Source organism: Chiloscyllium punctatum, chromosome 13 (genome assembly GCF_047496795.1).
Source record: "Chiloscyllium punctatum isolate Juve2018m chromosome 13, sChiPun1.3, whole genome shotgun sequence".
NCBI classification, from domain to species: domain Eukaryota; kingdom Metazoa; phylum Chordata; class Chondrichthyes; order Orectolobiformes; family Hemiscylliidae; genus Chiloscyllium; species Chiloscyllium punctatum.
The window spans coordinates 27,740,470-27,759,413 of record NC_092751.1 but is presented as its reverse complement, the minus strand read 5'-3'; the positions used below and the strand labels follow the sequence as shown (position 1 = coordinate 27,759,413).

At 42.5% G+C, this 18,944-nt stretch overlaps 5 non-coding genes across 5 annotated transcripts; all 5 read left to right on the top strand.

Annotated features, from left to right (window-relative positions):
- The first annotated feature begins 2,645 nt into the window (after positions 1-2,645).
- On the top strand, positions 2,646-2,727 carry trnal-aag (transfer RNA leucine (anticodon AAG)). The gene has a single exon. It is a non-coding gene; the product is annotated as a tRNA-Leu (tRNA).
- A 2,849-nt stretch (positions 2,728-5,576) lies between these two features.
- trnal-aag (transfer RNA leucine (anticodon AAG)) lies at positions 5,577-5,658 on the top strand. Its single transcript has one exon. It is a non-coding gene; the product is annotated as a tRNA-Leu (tRNA).
- A 2,849-nt stretch (positions 5,659-8,507) lies between these two features.
- Positions 8,508-8,589, top strand: trnal-aag (transfer RNA leucine (anticodon AAG)). Its single transcript has one exon. It is a non-coding gene; the product is annotated as a tRNA-Leu (tRNA).
- A 2,844-nt stretch (positions 8,590-11,433) lies between these two features.
- trnal-aag (transfer RNA leucine (anticodon AAG)) lies at positions 11,434-11,515 on the top strand. Its single transcript has one exon. It is a non-coding gene; the product is annotated as a tRNA-Leu (tRNA).
- Positions 11,516-12,629: 1,114 nt separating this feature from the next.
- Positions 12,630-12,702, top strand: trnaa-cgc (transfer RNA alanine (anticodon CGC)). The gene has a single exon. It is a non-coding gene; the product is annotated as a tRNA-Ala (tRNA).
- Positions 12,703-18,944: the final 6,242 nt, after the last annotated feature.

Below are 18,944 nucleotides of genomic sequence, written 5' to 3'. Positions count from 1 at the left end.
CTTTCAGTTCCAGGCAAGTTGAGCTTTTACTGGAACCGAATGGAGACTGTTATTTCATCGCTGTTGCGAAACAGAGTCCTACGGTGACTCGACTCGCCGTCATTCGGTTTTCTGGCCAATGAGAAAATCGTTCCAATCTATTTCGATGTCATATGTTCTTGAATTTCTCCCACTTTCTTCATTTCCGTCCTGGAGACATCGGAAGGGAAAGGTAATCTAATCGAGACTGCGATTGGTGAAATTCACTTTTTATGGCCCATTCTTGTCATGTTCTTTCTTTGTCGCTTTGCAGCATTGTCTGGGAAGTGGTGGTGCACTCAGGCTCCAGTATGCTTGAAAGATTAGTTTGGAATTACTTTATGGCTCATGCCCCCGGACTGTCTCACATTTAGCATACGTGCTCGCTGTGTCTGAAAATGCATTTGGTTTTCCAGTTTTGTTTGTGTTCCGTGTTAAATGCTTTCTGTTTTGCGATTCGCTCAATACATTACGAATTAACAGGGTTTCTGAGGTAACTTCCAGCTGCAAAAATCCTCAACTGAGAATCTGGGAAACTTTCACGGAGTATGGTCAGTCGGAGCAAAAGTAAGGATGTCGTTCGTTTCTGCAGTGTTTCACAATACTACCTTTCCCGTGAGCAGTCGAACAGACGAAATGATTTTGCCACAGACTGCGACGGTAAGCTCCGCAAAAACGTAATTCTTTAAAGCAGGTGTGAGCAACACAACGTTATTGGGGTACACCACGTGGAAACAGATACTTCGGTGTATCACGTCCATGCTCAGCACATAGCCAAATTTAAACAAGTCCCCATTAAACAACGAGCTCATGGAAACAGAAAGGTGACAGGGAGAATGGCTTCAGGTTTCAGTGCTGGATGCCACTGAGCGCCAGCAGGGCCGTCAGAGGCCAGTTTCTGTAGTGTAGTGGTCATCACGTTAGCCTCACACGCTAAAGTTCCCCAGGTCGAAACTGGGCAGAAACAGCTTTGTTCTTCAACTGCAGTCTTTTACATGGACAAGAACGGAGCTGACTTGCTTGCTTTCCCATCTGCAAACCTGCCTTCGAGTTTGCTGAAACAAATCTGCTCTCGTCGGGAAATGCAATGCAGTTCCATTTACTAACAGTGCAAAGCATTGTAAAGTTTTTCTCCTACCTGGTTCTGATCATATGCCATTCTGTTTGAGAGTGTAGTTACCCCCTTCTGATCCTTCCACGAAAAGCATTACCGCATTTGCATTCCTTGCGCAGGCAGCCCGGTTCAAAGATAGGGAAGAAGCCGATGCGCTGGTGTCACAATGCACCACGGATTCCTGAACTAATCTGTCTGTCAAATGTATCCCAAAGTCGTCTCTGAAAGACCTCATTTGGAAGGTGTCTGTCGTTATTCAACGTGCGAGAATTGGCACCAGAGATCCTGAATCATGTTTTGGAGCAGTTCGCAGGTTGGTGGCTCATTCAATCAGCAACAGCAATGAAAGAAATTACACTCTCAGAGGAACCTCTGGACCTGTGCTTTCATAGCGTCGCTCGTATTAAGGTGCGCCCCGAGATCTAAGCCACGTTGGAACTGAAACGGAGGAATCGACAGAGAGACTACACAATGACATCGCATCCATTTGGTTTTCTTGAAATCACTGACGAGCAGGAAAATGTAAACGGGAGGGCGACTGGGGAAGTGTGGCAGTTGCAGCTCTGGTGAAACTCCTTCTTTGTGATTCACTCAGCAACCAGACACGTGAAGGTGAATCAGGCGTGAGAGCTCTTCACATCGTGAACAAAAAGCAATCAAGGGCAGTTAGTACCTCTTCCGGAGTGGGGGTGGAGTGAGGTAATTACCTTTTGACTTCTGTTACTATGTTGAGAAACTGCCTTTTAGACTGAGGTGAAAAGAAACTGCATTTCTAAAAAGCACCATGGAATTTGTTAAACTCTATTGAGACGCTTCTCATCGATTCCCACACAGGTTTCCGACTCAGTTGGTATCCATGAGGCTCATGTCCAGGTGTGAACATCTCTGCAGCAAATTGAACGGTGAAGGTAAAAGGCAAGGAAAGTGGCATCTCGAACCGGCCCCGAGGTCAGACCTTCCTCACGATGCAATCTGTCGTTCTCGGATTGGAATGCGACCTCCGGTTTTAGGGTGGAACTTTCTTTGGGAACCTTATTCTGCAAGACAGACACAGTGACTGAAACTATGCTGCACGGTATGATTTGGGACACGGCCTGCTCAGCTTTGTGCATTTTCCCTGTAGTCCGGTGTGTTTCATGTTCCGTGTAAACGTGAAAGTTGTCCTGTTTCGAGCAATGGGTGAAATCATTTAGCAAAGCAAGAATCCGAATTGCAGTAATGTCCAGCAGCTGATGGTAATTTGACCCAATCATAACCGATCATATATTCTCACGCACTCACAGATACATTTGTAGCTGAATCCAGTCTGAGACGATAGACTCAGCTTACCAGTGATTTTTGTCTGGATTGATGGGCTGTCATTATCTGCTGAGAAATTGATATTGTCGACGGGCACATCCGAGCTGCTGTGCGAGTCGGAGAGGGATCATAGAACCCTTTTCACGTGAGTTTGCATCTGTTGTTATGCAGGAGCACAATTGGAAGTGCAAGAAAATGGCGAGGTGGGCGTGTTGGTAGTGTGGCCGAGCGGTCTAAGGCGCTGGATTAAGGCTCCAGTCTCGACAGAGGCGTGGGTTCGAATCCCACCGCTGCCATTTCTTCTGAACAGCTCCATCGGCAACAGCGTGTTAAAATGCTGTTTCGATCCCTGCTGCATTTCTGTTTAAAACAGAAGAAAAATGGTTTTGCTTCCCGGGGGATTGACTGCGGTGTGGGAAAGTGCCGAATTTTCCAAAGTGCCTGTTCTGTCGTGATCGTGTTCGCCTCCCGCGGGGAAAATCGCCAGCAGCTCTACTGTTGCTTTCAGTTCCAGGCAAGTTGAGCTTTTACTGGAACCGAATGGAGACTGTTATTTCATCGCTGTTGCGAAACAGAGTCCTACGGTGACTCGACTCGCCGTCATTCGGTTTTCTGGCCAATGAGAAAATCGTTCCAATCTATTTCGATGTCATATGTTCTTGAATTTCTCCCACTTTCTTCATTTCCGTCCTGGAGACATCGGAAGGGAAAGGTAATCTAATCGAGACTGCGATTGGTGAAATTCACTTTTTATGGCCCATTCTTGTCATGTTCTTTCTTTGTCGCTTTGCAGCATTGTCTGGGAAGTGGTGGTGCACTCAGGCTCCAGTATGCTTGAAAGATTAGTTTGGAATTACTTTATGGCTCATGCCCCCGGACTGTCTCACATTTAGCATACGTGCTCGCTGTGTCTGAAAATGCATTTGGTTTTCCAGTTTTGTTTGTGTTCCGTGTTAAATGCTTTCTGTTTTGCGATTCGCTCAATACATTACGAATTAACAGGGTTTCTGAGGTAACTTCCAGCTGCAAAAATCCTCAACTGAGAATCTGGGAAACTTTCACGGAGTATGGTCAGTCGGAGCAAAAGTAAGGATGTCGTTCGTTTCTGCAGTGTTTCACAATACGACCTTTCCCGTGAGCAGTCGAACAGACTAATGATTTTGCCACAGACTGCGACGGTAAGCTCCGCAAAAACGTAATTCTTTAAAGCAGGTGTGAGCAACACAACGTTATTGGGGTACACCACGTGGAAACAGATACTTCGGTGTATCACGTCCATGCTCAGCACATAGCCAAATTTAAACAAGTCCCCATTAAACAACGAGCTCATGGAAACAGAAAGGTGACAGGGAGAATGGCTTCAGGTTTCAGTGCTGGATGCCACTGAGCGCCAGCAGGGCCGTCAGAGGCCAGTTTCTGTAGTGTAGTGGTCATCACGTTCGCCGCACGCGCGAAAGGTCCCCAGTTCGAAACTTGGCAGAAGCAGCTTTATTCTTCAACTGCAGTCTTTTACATGGACAAGAACGGAGCTGACTTGCTTGCTTTCCCATCTGCAAACCTGCCTTCGAGTTTGCTTGAACAAATCTGCTCTCGTCGTGAAATGCAATGCAGTTCCATTTACTAACAGTGCAAAGCATTGTAAAGTTTTTCTCCTACCTGGTTCTGATCATATGCCATTCTGTTTGAGAGTGTAGTTACCCCCTTCTGATCCTTACACGAAAAGCATTACCGCATTTGCATTCCTTGCGCAGGCAGCCCGGTTCAAAGATAGGGAAGAAGCCGATGCGCTGGTGTCACAATGCACCACGGATTCCTGAACTAATATGTCTGTCAAATGTATCCCAAAGTCGTCTCTGAAAGACCTCATTTGGAAGGTGTCTGTCGTTATTCAACGTGCGAGAATTGGCACCAGAGATCCTGAATCATGTTTTGGAGCAGTTCGCAGGTTGGTGGCTCATTCAATCAGCAACAGCAATGAAAGAAATTACACTCTCAGAGGAACCTCTGGACCTGTGCTTTCATAGCGTCGCTCGTATTAAGGTGCGCCCCGAGATCTAAGCCACGTTGGAACTGAAACGGAGGAATCGACAGAGAGACTACACAATGACATCGCATCCATTTGGTTTTCTTGAAATCACTGACGAGCAAGAAAATGTAAACGGGAGGGCGACTGGGGAAGTGTGGCAGTTGCAGCTCTGGTGAAACTCCTTCTTTGTGATTCACTCAGCAACCAGACACGTGAAGGTGAATCAGGGGTGAGAGCTCTTCACATCGTGAACAAAAAGCAATCAAGGGCAGTTAGCACCTCTTCCGGAGTGGGGGTGGAGTGAGGTAATTACCTTTTGACTTCTGTTACTATGTTGAGAAACTGCCTTTTAGATTGAGGTGAAAAGAAACTGCATTTCTAAAAAGCACCATGGAATTTGTTAAACTCTATTGAGACGCTTCTCATCGATTCCCACACAGGTTTCCGACTCAGTTGGTATCCATGAGGCTCATGTCCAGGTGTGAACATCTCTGCAGCAAATTGAACGGTGAAGGTAAAAGGCAAAGAAAGTGGCATCTCGAACCGGCCCCGAGGTCAGACCTTCCTCACGATGCAATCTGTCGTTCTCGGATTGGAATGCGACCTCCGGTTTTAAGGTGGAACTTTCTTTGGGAACCTTATTCTGCAAGACAGACACAGTGACTGAAACTATGCTGCACGGTATGATTTGGGACACGGCCTGCTCAGCTTTGTGCATTTTCCCTGTAGTCCGGTGTGTTTCATGTTCCGTGTAAACGTGAAAGTTGTCCTGTTTCGAGCAATGGGTGAAATCATTTAGCAAAGCAAGAATCCGAATTGCAGTAATGTCCAGCAGCTGATGGTAATTTGACCCAATCATAACCGATCATATATTCTCACGCACTCACAGATACATTTGTAGCTGAATCCAGTCTGAGACGATAGACTCAGCTTACCAGTGATTTTTGTCTGGATTGATGGGCTGTCATTATCTGCTGAGAAATTGATATTGTCGACGGGCACATCCGAGCTGCTGTGCGAGTCGGAGAGGGATCATAGAACCCTTTTCACGTGAGTTTGCATCTGTTGTTATGCAGGAGCACAATTGGAAGTGCAAGAAAATGGCGAGGTGGGCGTGTTGGTAGTGTGGCCGAGCGGTCTAAGGCGCTGGATTAAGGCTCCAGTCTCGACAGAGGCGTGGGTTCGAATCCCACCGCTGCCATTTCTTCTGAACAGCTCCATCGGCAACAGCGTGTTAAAATGCTGTTTCGATCCCTGCTGCATTTCTGTTTAAAACAGAAGAAAAATGGTTTTGCTTCCCGGGGGATTGACTGCGGTGTGGGAAAGTGCCGAATTTTCCAAAGTGCCTGTTCTGTCGTGATCGTGTTCGCCTCCCGCGGGGAAAATCGCCAGCAGCTCTACTGTTGCTTTCAGTTCCAGGCAAGTTGAGCTTTTACTGGAACCGAATGGAGACTGTTATTTCATCGCTGTTGCGAAACAGAGTCCTACGGTGACTCGACTCGCCGTCATTCGGTTTTCTGGCCAATGAGAAAATCGTTCCAATCTATTTCGATGTCATATGTTCTTGAATTTCTCCCACTTTCTTCATTTCCGTCCTGGAGACATCGGAAGGGAAAGGTAATCTAATCGAGACTGCGATTGGTGAAATTCACTTTTTATGGCCCATTCTTGTCATGTTCTTTCTTTGTCGCTTTGCAGCATTGTCTGGGAAGTGGTGGTGCACTCAGGCTCCAGTATGCTTGAAAGATTAGTTTGGAATTACTTTATGGCTCATGCCCCCGGACTGTCTCACATTTAGCATACGTGCTCGCTGTGTCTGAAAATGCATTTGGTTTTCCAGTTTTGTTTGTGTTCCGTGTTAAATGCTTTCTGTTTTGCGATTCGCTCAATACATTACGAATTAACAGGGTTTCTGAGGTAACTTCCAGCTGCAAAAATCCTCAACTGAGAATCTGGGAAACTTTCACGGAGTATGGTCAGTCGGAGCAAAAGTAAGGATGTCGTTCGTTTCTGCAGTGTTTCACAATACGACCTTTCCCGTGAGCAGTCGAACAGACTAATGATTTTGCCACAGACTGCGACGGTAAGCTCCGCAAAAACGTAATTCTTTAAAGCAGGTGTGAGCAACACAACGTTATTGGGGTACACCACGTGGAAACAGATACTTCGGTGTATCACGTCCATGCTCAGCACATAGCCAAATTTAAACAAGTCCCCATTAAACAACGAGCTCATGGAAACAGAAAGGTGACAGGGAGAATGGCTTCAGGTTTCAGTGCTGGATGCCACTGAGCGCCAGCAGGGCCGTCAGAGGCCAGTTTCTGTAGTGTAGTGGTCATCACGTTCGCCGCACGCGCGAAAGGTCCCCAGTTCGAAACTTGGCAGAAGCAGCTTTATTCTTCAACTGCAGTCTTTTACATGGACAAGAACGGAGCTGACTTGCTTGCTTTCCCATCTGCAAACCTGCCTTCGAGTTTGCTTGAACAAATCTGCTCTCGTCGTGAAATGCAATGCAGTTCCATTTACTAACAGTGCAAAGCATTGTAAAGTTTTTCTCCTACCTGGTTCTGATCATATGCCATTCTGTTTGAGAGTGTAGTTACCCCCTTCTGATCCTTACACGAAAAGCATTACCGCATTTGCATTCCTTGCGCAGGCAGCCCGGTTCAAAGATAGGGAAGAAGCCGATGCGCTGGTGTCACAATGCACCACGGATTCCTGAACTAATATGTCTGTCAAATGTATCCCAAAGTCGTCTCTGAAAGACCTCATTTGGAAGGTGTCTGTCGTTATTCAACGTGCGAGAATTGGCACCAGAGATCCTGAATCATGTTTTGGAGCAGTTCGCAGGTTGGTGGCTCATTCAATCAGCAACAGCAATGAAAGAAATTACACTCTCAGAGGAACCTCTGGACCTGTGCTTTCATAGCGTCGCTCGTATTAAGGTGCGCCCCGAGATCTAAGCCACGTTGGAACTGAAACGGAGGAATCGACAGAGAGACTACACAATGACATCGCATCCATTTGGTTTTCTTGAAATCACTGACGAGCAAGAAAATGTAAACGGGAGGGCGACTGGGGAAGTGTGGCAGTTGCAGCTCTGGTGAAACTCCTTCTTTGTGATTCACTCAGCAACCAGACACGTGAAGGTGAATCAGGGGTGAGAGCTCTTCACATCGTGAACAAAAAGCAATCAAGGGCAGTTAGCACCTCTTCCGGAGTGGGGGTGGAGTGAGGTAATTACCTTTTGACTTCTGTTACTATGTTGAGAAACTGCCTTTTAGATTGAGGTGAAAATAAACTGCATTTCTAAAAAGCACCATGGAATTTGTTAAACTCTATTGAGACGCTTCTCATCGATTCCCACACAGGTTTCCGACTCAGTTGGTATCCATGAGGCTCATGTCCAGGTGTGAACATCTCTGCAGCAAATTGAACGGTGAAGGTAAAAGGCAAAGAAAGTGGCATCTCGAACCGGCCCCGAGGTCAGACCTTCCTCACGATGCAATCTGTCGTTCTCGGATTGGAATGCGACCTCCGGTTTTAAGGTGGAACTTTCTTTGGGAACCTTATTCTGCAAGACAGACACAGTGACTGAAACTATGCTGCACGGTATGATTTGGGACACGGCCTGCTCAGCTTTGTGCATTTTCCCTGTAGTCCGGTGTGTTTCATGTTCCGTGTAAACGTGAAAGTTGTCCTGTTTCGAGCAATGGGTGAAATCATTTAGCAAAGCAAGAATCCGAATTGCAGTAATGTCCAGCAGCTGATGGTAATTTGACCCAATCATAACCGATCATATATTCTCACGCACTCACAGATACATTTGTAGCTGAATCCAGTCTGAGACGATAGACTCAGCTTACCAGTGATTTTTGTCTGGATTGATGGGCTGTCATTATCTGCTGAGAAATTGATATTGTCGACGGGCACATCCGAGCTGCTGTGCGAGTCGGAGAGGGATCATAGAACCCTTTTCACGTGAGTTTGCATCTGTTGTTATGCAGGAGCACAATTGGAAGTGCAAGAAAATGGCGAGGTGGGCGTGTTGGTAGTGTGGCCGAGCGGTCTAAGGCGCTGGATTAAGGCTCCAGTCTCGACAGAGGCGTGGGTTCGAATCCCACCGCTGCCATTTCTTCTGAACAGCTCCATCGGCAACAGCGTGTTAAAATGCTGTTTCGATCCCTGCTGCATTTCTGTTTAAAACAGAAGAAAAATGGTTTTGCTTCCCGGGGGATTGACTGCGGTGTGGGAAAGTGCCGAATTTTCCAAAGTGCCTGTTCTGTCGTGATCGTGTTCGCCTCCCGCGGGGAAAATCGCCAGCAGCTCTACTGTTGCTTTCAGTTCCAGGCAAGTTGAGCTTTTACTGGAACCGAATGGAGACTGTTATTTCATCGCTGTTGCGAAACAGAGTCCTACGGTGACTCGACTCGCCGTCATTCGGTTTTCTGGCCAATGAGAAAATCGTTCCAATCTATTTCGATGTCATATGTTCTTGAATTTCTCCCACTTTCTTCATTTCCGTCCTGGAGACATCGGAAGGGAAAGGTAATCTAATCGAGACTGCGATTGGTGAAATTCACTTTTTATGGCCCATTCTTGTCATGTTCTTTCTTTGTCGCTTTGCAGCATTGTCTGGGAAGTGGTGGTGCACTCAGGCTCCAGTATGCTTGAAAGATTAGTTTGGAATTACTTTATGGCTCATGCCCCCGGACTGTCTCACATTTAGCATACGTGCTCGCTGTGTCTGAAAATGCATTTGGTTTTCCAGTTTTGTTTGTGTTCCGTGTTAAATGCTTTCTGTTTTGCGATTCGCTCAATACATTACGAATTAACAGGGTTTCTGAGGTAACTTCCAGCTGCAAAAATCCTCAACTGAGAATCTGGGAAACTTTCACGGAGTATGGTCAGTCGGAGCAAAAGTAAGGATGTCGTTCGTTTCTGCAGTGTTTCACAATACTACCTTTCCCGTGAGCAGTCGAACAGACGAAATGATTTTGCCACAGACTGCGACGGTAAGCTCCGCAAAAACGTAATTCTTTAAAGCAGGTGTGAGCAACACAACGTTATTGGGGTACACCACGTGGAAACAGATACTTCGGTGTATCACGTCCATGCTCAGCACATAGCCAAATTTAAACAAGTCCCCATTAAACAACGAGCTCATGGAAACAGAAAGGTGACAGGGAGAATGGCTTCAGGTTTCAGTGCTGGATGCCACTGAGCGCCAGCAGGGCCGTCAGAGGCCAGTTTCTGTAGTGTAGTGGTCATCACGTTAGCCTCACACGCTAAAGTTCCCCAGGTCGAAACTGGGCAGAAACAGCTTTGTTCTTCAACTGCAGTCTTTTACATGGACAAGAACGGAGCTGACTTGCTTGCTTTCCCATCTGCAAACCTGCCTTCGAGTTTGCTGAAACAAATCTGCTCTCGTCGGGAAATGCAATGCAGTTCCATTTACTAACAGTGCAAAGCATTGTAAAGTTTTTCTCCTACCTGGTTCTGATCATATGCCATTCTGTTTGAGAGTGTAGTTACCCCCTTCTGATCCTTCCACGAAAAGCATTACCGCATTTGCATTCCTTGCGCAGGCAGCCCGGTTCAAAGATAGGGAAGAAGCCGATGCGCTGGTGTCACAATGCACCACGGATTCCTGAACTAATCTGTCTGTCAAATGTATCCCAAAGTCGTCTCTGAAAGACCTCATTTGGAAGGTGTCTGTCGTTATTCAACGTGCGAGAATTGGCACCAGAGATCCTGAATCATGTTTTGGAGCAGTTCGCAGGTTGGTGGCTCATTCAATCAGCAACAGCAATGAAAGAAATTACACTCTCAGAGGAACCTCTGGACCTGTGCTTTCATAGCGTCGCTCGTATTAAGGTGCGCCCCGAGATCTAAGCCACGTTGGAACTGAAACGGAGGAATCGACAGAGAGACTACACAATGACATCGCATCCATTTGGTTTTCTTGAAATCACTGACGAGCAGGAAAATGTAAACGGGAGGGCGACTGGGGAAGTGTGGCAGTTGCAGCTCTGGTGAAACTCCTTCTTTGTGATTCACTCAGCAACCAGACACGTGAAGGTGAATCAGGCGTGAGAGCTCTTCACATCGTGAACAAAAAGCAATCAAGGGCAGTTAGTACCTCTTCCGGAGTGGGGGTGGAGTGAGGTAATTACCTTTTGACTTCTGTTACTATGTTGAGAAACTGCCTTTTAGACTGAGGTGAAAAGAAACTGCATTTCTAAAAAGCACCATGGAATTTGTTAAACTCTATTGAGACGCTTCTCATCGATTCCCACACAGGTTTCCGACTCAGTTGGTATCCATGAGGCTCATGTCCAGGTGTGAACATCTCTGCAGCAAATTGAACGGTGAAGGTAAAAGGCAAGGAAAGTGGCATCTCGAACCGGCCCCGAGGTCAGACCTTCCTCACGATGCAATCTGTCGTTCTCGGATTGGAATGCGACCTCCGGTTTTAGGGTGGAACTTTCTTTGGGAACCTTATTCTGCAAGACAGACACAGTGACTGAAACTATGCTGCACGGTATGATTTGGGACACGGCCTGCTCAGCTTTGTGCATTTTCCCTGTAGTCCGGTGTGTTTCATGTTCCGTGTAAACGTGAAAGTTGTCCTGTTTCGAGCAATGGGTGAAATCATTTAGCAAAGCAAGAATCCGAATTGCAGTAATGTCCAGCAGCTGATGGTAATTTGACCCAATCATAACCGATCATATATTCTCACGCACTCACATTTGTAGCTGAATCCAGTCTGAGAAGATAGACTCAGCTTACCAGTGATTTTTGGCTGTATTGATGGGCTGTCATTATCTACTGAGAAATTGATATTGTAGACGGGCACATCCGAGCTGCTGTGCGAGTCGGTGAGGGATCATCGAACCCTTTTCACGTGAGTTTGCATCTGTTGTTATGCAGGAGCACAATTAGAAGTGCAAGAAAATGGCGAGGTGGGCGTGTTGGTAGTGTGGCCGAGCGGTCTAAGGCGCTGGATTAAGGCTCCAGTCTCGACAGAGGCGTGGGTTCGAATCCCACCGCTGCCATTTCTTCTGAACAGCTCCTTCGGCAACAGGTTGTTAAAATGCTGTTTCGATCCCTGCTGCATTTCTGTTTAAAACAGAAGAAAAATGGTTTTGCTTCCCGGGGAATTGACTGCGGTGTGGGAAAGTGCCGAATTTTCCAAAGTGCCTGTTCTGTCGTGATCGTGTTCGCCTCTACTGTTGCTTTCAGTTCCAGGCAAGTTGAGCTTTTACTGGAACCGAATGGAGACTGTTATTTCATCGCTGTTGCGAAACAGAGTCCTACGGTGACTCGACTCACCGTCATTCGGTTTTCTGGCCAATGAGAAAATCGTTCCAATCCATTTCGATGTCATATGTTATTGAATTTCTCCCACTTTCTTCATTTCCGTCCTGGAGACATCGGAAGGGAAAGGTAATCTAATCGAGACTGCGATTGGTGAAATTCACTATTTATGGCCCATTCTTATTATGTTCTTTCTTTGTCGCTTTGCAGCATTGTCTGGGAAGTGGTTGTGAACTCAGGCTCCGGTATGTTTGAAAGAGTAGTTTGGAATTGCCCGTTGTTAGTTGTGTGATTACTTTATGGCTCATGCCCCCGGACTGTCTCACATTTAGCATTCATGCTCGCTGTGCCTGAAAATGCATTTGGTTTTCCAGGTTTGTTTGTGTTCCGTGTTAAATGCTTTCTGTTTTGCGATTCGCTCAATACATTTCGAATTAACAGGGTTTCTGATGTAACTTCCAGCTGCAAAAATCCTCAACTGAGAATCTGGGAAACTTTCACGGAGTATGGTCAGTCGGAGCAAAAGTAAGGATGTCGTTCGTTTCTGCAGTGTTTCACAATACTACCTTTCCCGTGAGCAGTCGAACAGACTAAATGATTTTGCCACAGACTGCGACGGTAAGCTCCGCAAAAACGGAATTCTTTAAAGCAGGTGTGAGCAACACAACGTTATTGGGGTACACCACGTGGAAACAGATACTTCGGTGTATCACGTCCATGCTCAGCACATAGCCAAATTTAAACAAGTCCCCATTCAACAACGAGCTCATGGAAACAGAAAGGTGAAAGGTAGAATGGCTTCAGGTTTCAGTGCTGAATGCCACTGAGCCCCAGCCGGGAGGACAGAGGCCTGTTTCTGTAGTGTAGTGGTCATCACATTGGCCTCGCACGCGAAAGGTCCCCAGTTCGAAACTGGGCAGAAACAGCTTTGTTCGTCAACTGCAACCTTTTACATGGACAAGAACGGAGCTGACTTGCTTGCTTTCCCATCTGCAAACCTGCCTTCGAGTTTGCTTAAACAAATCTGCTCTCGTCGTGAAATGCAATGCAGTTCCATTTACTAACAGTGCAAAGCATTGTAAAGTTTTTCTCCTACCTGGTTCTGATCATATGCCATTCTGTTTGAGAGTTTAGTTACCCCCTTCTGATCCTTCCACGAAAAGCATTACCGCATTTGCATTCCTTGCGCAGGCGGCCCGGTTCAAAGACAGGGAAGAAGCCGATGCGCTGGTGTCACAGCGCACCACGGATTCCTGAACTAATCTGTCCGTCAAATGTATCCCAAAGTCGTCTCTGAAAGACCTCAATTGGAAGGTGTCTGTCGTTATTCAACGTGCGAGAATTGGCACCAGAGGTCATGAATCATGTTTTGGAGCAGTTCGCAGGTTGGTGGCTCATTCAAACAGCCACAGCAATGAACGAAATTACACTCTCAGAGGGACCTTTGGACTTTCACCAGAGCTGCAACTTCCTCACCTCCCCACTCGCCCTCGCCGTTTACATTTTCCTGCTCGTCAGTGATTTAAAGAAATCCAAATGGATGCGATGTCATTCTAGCCTGTTTTTAGATTCCTCCGTTTCCGTTCCAACATGTCTTATATCTCGGCCTGCACCGTAATACTCGCGACGCCACGAAAGCACCCCTGCTACCTCAATGCTATAACAGGCCATTTGTTTGAATAAAATGATACTCCAAAGAGTAACCCACCCAAACATTCTTTCCGATCATATTTCTTCACATTTACTGCTGACTAATACACATATCCCTGAACACCATGTGCGATTTAGCATGGCCAGCTCACGTAACCTGCACATGTTTGGATTGTGGGAGGACACGACAGCAAAGTCACATCGATTTGGGGAGAACGTGCAAAGTCCCCACAGTCACCCGAGGAGAGAATCAAACCAATGTCCCTGGCACTGTGAGGCAGCATTGCTAACCACTGAGGTACCATGTAATCTTATGCAATAAGTAAAATCAGTGAAAGATAAGAAAAAAACAAGTTTCAAATGAACACTCTCCGGCATTGTCAAAGCATGTCAATCTTGCATTCAATACGAATAGGTGTATGGAAATCAATAAAAAAACAAAATCCCGGCAATTCACGAATAAACAATAATTAAAAGTTTAATTTGATCAAAGGTCATAACAATGTTTCGATGAATTGCAATTTTTAATGACAAATGTAGGTAATGAGCTGACTAATGTATAATTGGAAGTGGCATATATTTACTTAATGCCGAAGAAAGCGACTTGTTGTCCCCTTGTTACACAGCAGCATAACAATGTGTGTGTGTGTGTGTGTGTGTTCGAAATGTTTGAATCAAGCTCTTTCTCACAAAATAACTGATGACTTACGATCACTAAGCCTTGTCACCTTTAAAACCACAACATTGTCAAAAATTTTCCAGGAATTTACAACCAGAAGAACTAGTTAACTTCTTTTCATAGGAACCCAAACAGAATAAGTAGCGGACACTGTGAATTAGTTGAGTCAATGCAAGAATTCAACTGAAGACAACATCCCTTCTTTCCAAAATGTTCAAAATTTTAAAAAATCAAAATTTATTGCCATTGTTGAATGAAAGAATAGAGATGCTAATTCATTTTCCTTTGATTTTGTTGCATGAAACATCCGTAAGCTCTATTATGATTACAAGCATAATAAAGGTGAGCATTGAAGTCAAATATAATTAATTGAATTCAACGATGTTTCAACAGGCAAAATAAAAATTGATATTTACAATGATTGAGAGATTGTGCACTGCAATATCTTTGCAGTGGTTCATGTACTGTGCCGTAAATCCACATTTGCGCAACCTACTAGATTGAATAATTATTATTTTTATTCTAAATCAGCAACAATTTAATTATCAAAGTCTGTCAATGCATTAAAGAATAAGGAATAATCTCTTTTTGCAAGTGATTGAGCAATGTCTGGAAATGAACTGGAATTAATTCAGTTAAAAGTAATTACATTTCCCTGAATTTTAAGACTGAGATTACCATGATCATTCAAATGAGCAAACATCAGATATTTGCAATGACGTTGGATGGGAAGTCATTGGTTTCTTTGTGGGGTAGGTGACCTGAGAAATAAAGGCATTTTCATACTGTACTATTAGTACTCAGAAATAATGGATTAAATCTAAATGTGAATCTCATTATACTTGTTCAAAAGACTTATTTATAAATAATTGTGCCATTACTGTAATGGCAATGACTTGATAATGAATGCTGTATTTTGAAGAATTAAAATGATACAATATTTCAAAAGCACTTTGCTGGGATGTTGATTGGATATTTATTAAGATCAGTAAACCGAGGCATAAAACATTGTACCTAGCTTTATGGATTGAAGAAAAATGAGCCATTCAGTGATTATTGAGTAAAATTCTTCTTTTTTTAAGTAAAAAATGTACGTAATACAAGAATTGTGAATTTCCATAAACCGGATTCCTTGTAGAGATATGATACATCAATTTATATGATCAATATTATGATCAATGTTGAAAGATTTGTGTCAGAATTAGGAAGAGAATTCGTAAGTCATGAAAGTGAGCTTGAAACTGAACAATGTAGTCAATGACATGTGGCGTATATGCGATTTTAATAATATTGTCATTTTTGGACAGTGATGAATAATGTTGGAATAGAAGTGCCAAAAAAATCAACATGGTCAAAGCAGTTCTTTTCTTACAATGAAATGAAAACAATAATTATTTTGTAGCACGCATGATTTGAAATAGCAGTTTTTTTAATATGACATATACAGTGAAGACTAACCCTTTTTCAAAAATGTAGGAACTTCACGAATTTAAAATGCAGTATTTGTTCAATTTGTAATAAAATGGTTATAATTTGAATTGTCTCTTGTAAACACACAACAAAACAGGAGCTTAAAGATTGTTAGATTGACAAAAATTTGCTTCCCAACGTTATTGTAGTATCCTCAATACCTGTGATAAAGTAGAATCATTGGTTTAAACAATATAAATCAACATTAACGACTGAACTGAAATATAACACATCAATTGCATTAACTGCATAGAATAGTAAATAAATGATTACTGTTGTCATTTGTCCCAGGAACAATAAGACACTTACTCAGGTTATTCCACTGAATAGTAATCAGCTGATGATGAATATCTTTGTGTCGCTTTATGTGCACTGTTTTGTGTGAACATTGATTTCAATAAATTTAGATATTTACATGAATTAGGAACAGGCTGATAACTGGGTGTGAAAGATCTAATTTAAGATTAGACAATTTTTAGTATTCACTAGGTTTGCTGAACAAAACACAGTTAAGTCATCGTGCAATAAACTGGATTAGAGAGAAATATGCAAAATTCAATTTCAAATGGATGCACTCGGATATTTTCACAACATTTCAATCTTACATTCAATATAAATAGATGAGTGGAAAACTAAAAACAAATTTAAGACAACTCAAACAGATCAATAACTAAAAATTGATATATATTGTAGGAAGTGGCATTTGTTTATTTAACTGAAGAAGAACTTGATTTTTTTCTCGTATTTACACCTTTGAAGCATCAAGTTCTATATGCAGTCTGAACTCAGCTCTTCAGATCAAAAGAAAATCAAGGAATATCTGTACTTTGCATATTTCATCTTTGTGAGTGCAACATTATCAAATATTTTGCAAAGAATATTGATTGAGTGGAATTAGATACATTCTGTTATTCGTGGACTGAAGAAAATATATAGCAGATATTGTGATCATTGGAATGAACAACAAATGAAAACATATCTAATGTTGAATTGAAAGGCAATTCATTCGATTCTTAGATATTTTCTTATCAACATTCAGAGCTGCTCTGGCACAGCTCTGTGCAAGGTGGGAATTGAAATTGTACCCTCTGGTCTGGTAACAGAGACACGACCAGAGTTGCACAAGATTCCTTCATAACATTCCCAACCAGGCTGGGCAGGCTGAAAACTAATCAGATGTTTATTGTGATAATTGGATTGGAATTAAATGGTTGGACACTGTGTGTAATCTACTTAAAATTCAGTAGCAATTTACAATAATGATGGGAGTTAACAAATGTCTTAATTAAACATGATTTTTATGATCACTTGGGGAGCGACAGCTTGACAGGATGGTGTGATTAGTGTGCATTATATATAAAAAATGAATTTAATTATACTATATGGTCAGAAGTTTCTCATTTTCTGAAATGCAGATTAAAATGTTTTTGTTCGACACGTAAATTGGAACAAAATGATGAATCGGTCAGTCAATGTACCTATTCAGCTGAAGACAACTTTCATTCTTTCTGAAAATGTACGATTTCTAAGAAGTCACTATTTCCTGTGATTGTTTAATGAAATAAGATAGATGCCAACCCTTTTTTGTATGCTTCAAAAAATTCATGGGGATTTGAATTATTTTGCACATGAAAAATATTCAATTTTTCTTCTGATTAAAAACACAATAAATGTTAACATTAAAGTGATTTCCAATCAAATCAATTCAAAAGTGTTTCCAAGTTTAAACTGAAAAGCAATATTCAGAATTATTGAGTGATTATACGTTGCAATGTCCTTGCATTAGTTATTGTATGGAAATATAGTTCCACATGTCCACCCCTTACCGAATTGAACAATTATTAGGTTTTGGCAACAAATCGATTTGAAATATTTTATTAATGAATTTAAGAATAATGAGGTATCTCCTCTTACTATTCCACTGAGTAATGTTAAGAAACGAAGAGAAATATTGCAGTGTAAAATAACTGGTGTTCTCTGAATTCCAATGGCTGAGAAGACTGTGATCTTTCAACTGAGCAAAAGTCAGATATTTACAAATGATGTTGCAATGGCAATAATTGGTCTTTTGTGGGTATATTGACCTGATCAAACAGGTTTTACTATTGTAGCACTCACACTAAGAAATATGGAAGGTATTAAAAGCACATTGTTCTTGTTATAAAGCCGAAGTTAAAGTATTGCGTAATTATTGTAATTGATCATTGTTTCTAAAATCCTGATAAATAAATTGACTTAATATTTTGAATGCACTTTGCTCTGATGTCGATTGTATATTCATTAAGATTAATAAACTGAAAATTAAGATATAAAGCTTGGCTTTAATAATTAAAAAATCTCAGCAACAATTGAACATCGTTCAACTTTTTTTTGGTCGGTTCATGTCTATTTTATTAATGTAACGTTTATCGTGATAAATGTTTAGATAAATGTCAGAACTAGGAAAAAAATAATGAGGATAGGAAAGTGAGTATTATTATGAACTAAACATCGAGTTAATGACATTTGGTACAGGAAGTCATTTTTTCGCAAAAAACTAATAATTCTGTGATTATTGATCATTGCCACCTACTGTTGGAAGAAAATAAAACTATCTCAAAATGAAACTAAAATAAATATCATTTTGGAGGTCACATGATTTGAAAAACGGACATTGTCACTTAATGTGACATTTTTGCTGAAGAATCGTTCTTCCCCCCTCCCCCCCGCCACCCCCATGTGTAGTCCTTTCAATAATTTAAAATTTAGCTTAAGTTGAACTAAATAACAAATGGATATTCCTCCATTATTTTCTTGCACACAAAAAATAAAAAAAAATAACATGAAAATGATATCGCTCTGCAAGGAATAGTTCCACAGATAATAAGTGTTCATATTGAATTAAAATGTCACCATAGCTGTAGGAGTGATTTCCCCTGACAAGGAATGAAGACTGAGGAGATAGGCCGAACTCAGGCAAGTGGAAGATGTTTACTCATGCTGCAATCAGTTAATGCAGGGATCATCCCCCGAGGCAAATCTAGGAAGGGAGATCGATGACACACTGTAACGTGTACAGTAAAAAACAGTATTTTTACACACCTTCTGTATTACAATGTCCACATGCAATGTAGTTACAGTCCTTCCCTCATTATACAGACACCCGATCCTGTAGAACAACTAATCTTGGATGAACATCGCTATGGATAGCCCGAGCTTCCTATTGCTTCATGGTGTTTTACAGGTGGTATAATCTCCAGGCCTTGGGATCTCTCTGTGCATTTTATTTCCTCAGATTACAAAATTAATTGTTGCAGTCCTTTGGGCCTCTCACTCTGCCTTATTTGCGATTCTCAAGAATATGTAATTAGAAACTTTTTAAATGTTCT